This window comes from Gossypium raimondii, chromosome 10 (genome assembly GCF_025698545.1).
Source record: "Gossypium raimondii isolate GPD5lz chromosome 10, ASM2569854v1, whole genome shotgun sequence".
NCBI classification, from domain to species: Eukaryota; Viridiplantae; Streptophyta; class Magnoliopsida; order Malvales; family Malvaceae; genus Gossypium; species Gossypium raimondii.
In genome coordinates this window covers 50,917,646-50,923,937 of record NC_068574.1, presented here as the reverse complement: position 1 = coordinate 50,923,937, position 6,292 = coordinate 50,917,646, and the positions used below count along the sequence as shown (strand labels likewise).

The window sequence follows — 6,292 nt, the reverse complement described above, 5'->3', positions numbered from 1 at the left end:
TAGGAAATAAGTGTAAATAACAAGGTTAGAACTATTTTTTTAATATAATTTTGTTAATAGATCTAAGGGGTTGGTTATTCTTTTCAAATATTAGGGTGTAGGTAGATTTTTTCAAACTGTGGGGAAATAAATTTATTTTACACTAAATTAAGGAGTAATTGAAAAAAAATGAGTTTACTTACGCAAATTGTTTAGAAATGAAATCTTTGGGATTAGAGTTGTCCATGAGTCGGATCGGGTAGGTTCAGGTCTAACACTAATAAAATTTTAGGCCCAGTTGATAGGCTTGGGCCCAATTCAGCCTGAAAAATGGGCTTAGATTTTTGCCCAAGTTTGGAATGGATAAAAATGCTAAAACTCAGGCTCGACCTGTATTGATTTTTTTAATTTTATTTTTATATAAAAATTTAAAAATATAATACAAAAAATACACTAAAAATATTAAGATAAATATTTCTCAACAAATTGAAAATAAATTTTTAAAAAGTCTTTATACTTAAATGACACTAAGATAAGTGCATCTTAACGAGCAAATGTCTCTAAAATAGTAGTAAAATTAACAATAAAACAAGTATTATACAATATCCAAATATTAACAAAATAGTAACAATATAATAGTGAAATAGTAGTAAAACTGTGGCAAAAAGTGGGAAAACAACAATAACACATGAAAAAACAACAGTTAAAACAAGAAGGGTTTTTTTATTATTAAAAATTCGGCTGAGTTGGGCTATGGCAAAAAAAAAAATACCTAAGACCCGACCCGACAATTTTTTTACCCAAGCACATTTTTCGAGCCTATATTTTTGCCCAAACATTTCCATTTTTTAAACGGCCTTCAGATTGAACCAGGCCAGCCGCCCAGATTTGGATAAAAATATTAGGCCCGAAAAATGGATCTGGACAAAAAAAATTAGGTTCATTTAAAATATGGATCGGGCTTAAACATGCAAAGTCAAGCCCATCCCGATTTATTTTTAAGTTTATAATACTTTATATTATGTTATTTTTATATATTATGTAATTTAGAACACATTAAAAAAATAAACCTATATTAAATATATAATACTACTCTAATGTAAACATTAAAATAATGTTAAGATGAATATAAAAATTTTCAATAAATAAAAAATATATAAAATTATTAAATATTAAAATAAAATAAAATAAATATTTAAAAAATAAAAAAATAATATGGTTGTGTCTAAAATGAACTTGGGTTAGTCTCTTGCAAATATGAGCGGATTTAGGAAAAATTTTAGGCCCATATTTCGGGCTGGGTCGGGCTTGAGCAAATATAAATTATGATAATATCATGATTAGGCCCGACCCATGAGCACCTCTATAAAGAATGTATAAAAATATTAAATGTGAATATATAATACAAAACATAGAGGTGTTCATGGGTCGAGTCTAGATTGGGCTTAAGCATGATATTAACACGTTTTATGCTTGCCTAAGCCCAACCCGATCCAAAATATGAGCCTTAAATTCTGCTCAAGCCAGCCTATATTTGTAAATGGCTAGCTCAAGACCATTTTTGTGCCGCCCATATTATTATTTTTAATTTTTTAAAAATATATTTATATTTATTTTAATATAATATTTAATAATTTAATATATTTTTATTTTGTTATAGTTTTATATATAGTCATATTAAATTTTTTAATGTTTAAATTATAGTAGTATTATATATTACTATAGATTTAATTTTTATATGTTATAAATTACATAATATAAAACATTACAAACTTAAAAAATAAGTTAGGCCAAACTTGAGCCTTAGAAATTAAATTTAGGAAAACTTGTCAAATACTGAAAAGTAGTTTACGTAGACGCATCGAAATACCATAAAATGTAAGTTTTTTTTAGAAAAATCAATTCATATTTCAAAAATCATTTTAAAATATTAATATTTACGTAGAATCATCCTGTAATAGCCCATTTTTCAGTGGCTTGGGAACCACAGCTTCGACATGTTAGTCTGTAAATATTAATTATTTAATATTTATGAAGTTATCTGAGTGTTATATTAAATTTTAGTCTAGTAAATTTAACGTTTAGATAGTTAATATAAGAAAATGGATTAAATTGTAAAAAGTGTGAAAGTCAATTGTTATTAGTGTTATAGTACTAATTGGGTGATTAAGTAAAATAGAATGGTTTAATATGACAATTAAGTCATCTCTTTATTTAGTGGTCAATATGTGCGAGAAATTGGATTAAAATAGGGCAGTTGGCGGCATTTTTGAAATTTAACATAATAATTAAACAAAAGAAAATGGTAAGATGCCATCTTCTTCTTCATTTTGTTTTGGTTGAACCGAAACACCATTGTTAAGTGAAGAAAAAGTTTCGGCCTTGCTCATTCCATTGCATGGACTTGTAACTCCATGTTTCACCTTTTTTTTTTTTTACGAAATTTTATGTTTTTGAGATCATTTTAACTCTATTTAATTAATTCGGGATCAATTTATAAAATTGTTAAATGTTTTGGAAGATGCCATTGATGAGTTTAGTGTGTTCTTGAAGTTTAATGGTGAATTACTATACTTAGGTGTTGAATATAAATATTTTCTTAAATAATTTTGTATGATTTTAAGTTTAGAGATTTAATTGAAAATAAATTAAATTAAGCTAGATTTTCTTGTGAAATTTTCGCTATGTGAATTGATTTAGTGTAGTTAAAAATTTGGTTCTATGGGTGTTTTTAGGGGTGTGCATAATTCAGGTAAAACCGAAAGAAATTCAGTTAACTGATCGAATTCAGTTAATCGGTCGGTTAACCGAATTTTTCAGTCGAGGATCGGTTAATTTTTTTATAATTTTTTGGTTAACTGTTAATTCGGTTCGAAATCGATCGGTTAACCCAATTTTTTCGGTTAACCAAAAAAATTAATAAATAAAATTATCCAACCCAACCCAATTATCCAACCCAATAAAACTAAAACTAAAGTCTACCCAATTACTAACCCAATAAAAATAAAACTAAAGTCTAACTCTTAAGTATCTACCCAATTACACATGTTTTTATTTTTTTAGGTTTAATGCAAATGGAGATTTTTTGGAGAGAAGAAATGGATATAAATGGAGAATATTAAAGACTTGCATTTCAATTATGTGTTAATTTCAAGAATTATATAATGTTTTTAATTATGTAGTGATTCGAAGACTTATGTAATATTTTTAATTATGTAGTGATTCAATTCGGGTAATTCGGTTAATTTGGTTAATTTTTAACCAAAAATAAAAACCATACAATTTTCGGTTAATTCGGTTAACCGACCTAATTAACTGAAAAAATTTCGGTTCGGTTAATTTTTTTTAAAAGAATTCGGTTCGATTAACAGTTAAAAATTTTGGAAGGTCGGTTAATTCGGTTATAGCTATTTCTGGTCGGTTAACCGAATGCACACCCCTAGGTGTTTTATTATTAAAAATTCGGGTTGGAAGGGTTGGGTTTGGCCCAAAAAACTTACCTAAGACCCGACCTGTTTTCTAAACAAGCTTATATTTTTGCCCAAACGCTTCCACTTTTTGGCTGGGCTGAGCTACCTGCCCAAATTTGGGAGGATTTGGGAGAAAATATTAGGTCTGAAAAATGGGCTTAGACAAAAATAGTTAGGCCCGTTTAAAATATGAGCATTGGCTCGGGCTTGAACATTCAATACCAAGCTTGTCCCGACCCATTTTTAAGTTTATAATACTTTATATTATGTTATTTTTATTTATTATGTAATTTAGAACACATTATTAAAAAAAACTATACTAAATATATAATATTACTCTGATGTAAATATTAAAATAATATTAAGATGACTATAAAAAAGTTTAGTAAATAAAAAATGTATAAAATTATTAAATATTAAAATAATATAATATAAATATTTTTTAAAAAATAAAAAAAAATAATATGGGCAAGTCTAAAATGGATTTGGGTTAGTCTCTTGCAAATATCAGCGGGTTTGGGAAAAATTTTAGGTCCATATTTCAGGTCAAACCAAGCTTAGGTAAACATAAAGTATGTTACTATCATGCTTAGGCCCAACCCAACCCGGTTCATGAACAACTTTGTAAAGAATATATAAAAATATTAAATGTGTATATATAACACACAAACAAAGAGATGTTCATGGGTCGAATCTAGATTGGGTTTAAACATGATATTAACACGCTTTATGCTTACCCAAGTTCAACCCGATTCAAAATATGAGCCTCAAGTTTTGCTCAAGCCCGCCTATATTTATAAATGGCTAGCCCAAGCCCATTTTTAGGCCGCCCATATTATTATTTTTAATTTTTTAAAAAATATATTTATATTTATTTTAATATAATATTTAATAATTTAATACATTTTTATTTTGTTATAGTTTTATATATAGTCATATTAAATTTTTTAATGTTTACATTATGATAGCATTATATATCACTATAGATTTAATTTTTATATGTTATAAATTGCATAATATAAAACATTACAAACTTAAAAATAGGTTGGGCCAAACTTGAGCCTTAGGAATTAAATTCAATAAAACTTGTCAAACAACGAAAAGTAGTTTATGTAGAAGCATCTAAACACCATAAAATATATTTTTTTAGAAAAATCAATTCATATTTTGAAAATCATTTTTGAAAGTTGTTTTCAAGAAAATAAATATACCCTTAAACACAAATCTTTTGCCACGGCTCCATTTGTAGTTCAATCCACATGTTCTTGTTTATTAAACCAATCATGTTATAATCTATCTATAATATACATAAAACCTCCAATTAAATTTGTGTCACGAGTTAACTGAGCACTAATTTAATTGAGAAATACTAAAATACAATTCTTTTTACAAAATAAGTTATATTATTATGAAAATATTTGTTTATATTTTATATAAAATCAATAAAAATCCATATAATGAAATTTGAACTTAAACCCATAAATTTAAAACTTACAGCTTTATATTTTAGGAATAAATCTCAAAATCATACACGAACTTTAATTTGGTGTAATTATACACGTGAAATTCTAATTGTGGTTCAAATGTATACTTGAAACTTTAATTTTGATTTAAACATATGCATTTAAAGAAATAAATACATCAATTTATTTTATGTTGAATAAATACAATTATTTATGTATGCAAGATATAAACATAAAATGATGTCCTATCAATAATGGTATTAATAATTAACAAGAATTTGATTAAATCAAAATTTCATATATAAAATTGCATAAAATCAAAGTTTATGTGTACAATTGTACATTAAAATCATAGTTCATGTATAGTTTTAATAATATTTATACCTATATTTTAGCCAAAGCTTCATTTAGTTCTTATACAAACTATTAATAAATTATTATTATATATTTTTATCCACATTATCAATGTGATATATATATATATATATATATATATATAATAAATTTAAGATATTTACAGTTGATTAATTTGGTAAGTAAAATAGCAAAAGTGGGATGAAATTGTACTTCTTATTTCAAATGGAATCTGATTTCATGTATGAAACAAATATATTTATTAAAATTATTTTATCTTTTTATTTTACAATATTATTAATTCATAAAAACAGTATATAATTCAAATATACAAAAAAGGAAAAGGAAAACTAGAATTTGGTTTACGGATTCTAAAAGAAATGGAGCGACTCCACTGGGGATCGAACCCAGAATCTCTGGTTCCGTAGACCAGCGCCTTATCCATTGGGCCATGGAGTCATTATGCTTCTGATATAGAAAATATTATAAAAAGAATAAAATAATTTTGTGGTAATTAGCAACTATGGGTCTATTTGTTTACATGTAAAAGGTTTTACGGAAAATGTTTTCTGCATTTTCCTGTGTTTGTTTCACAGAAAACAGCTTGGTCAATGAAAAATGACTTACAGGTCAACGGAAAATAAACCTTTTTCCTTGTAAAATGACTGACCCTTTTGAAAAGCGTAAGTCATTTTCCGGAAAAGAGTTCCTCAAAAGATAATTTTACTTTTATATAAAAATTAACTTAAATCAAGTTTAATATTATTATATTGATAATAAATTTTATTTTTATTTTTAAAAATATTTAAAATATTAATATAAAATATTATATTTTTAATATTATTAAACATACGTATTTAATTATTTATATTTAGTCATATAATAAATTATTAATATAATTTATTATTTTTAACAAATTATTTAATATTTAAATTCTATTTTAATAGTAAATTTTAAAATAATAATTTAAAATAATATTATTTATTGAAAATACCAATATTAATATTTTAATACTAAATATTTATT

The 6,292-nt window shown here is 25.2% G+C and overlaps 1 non-coding gene across 1 annotated transcript; it reads right to left on the bottom strand.

The window, feature by feature from the left end:
- Positions 1–5,652: 5,652 nt before the first annotated feature.
- Positions 5,653–5,725, bottom strand: TRNAR-ACG (transfer RNA arginine (anticodon ACG)). The gene has a single exon. It is a non-coding gene; the product is annotated as a tRNA-Arg (tRNA).
- Between the last annotated feature and the right edge of the window lie 567 nt (positions 5,726–6,292).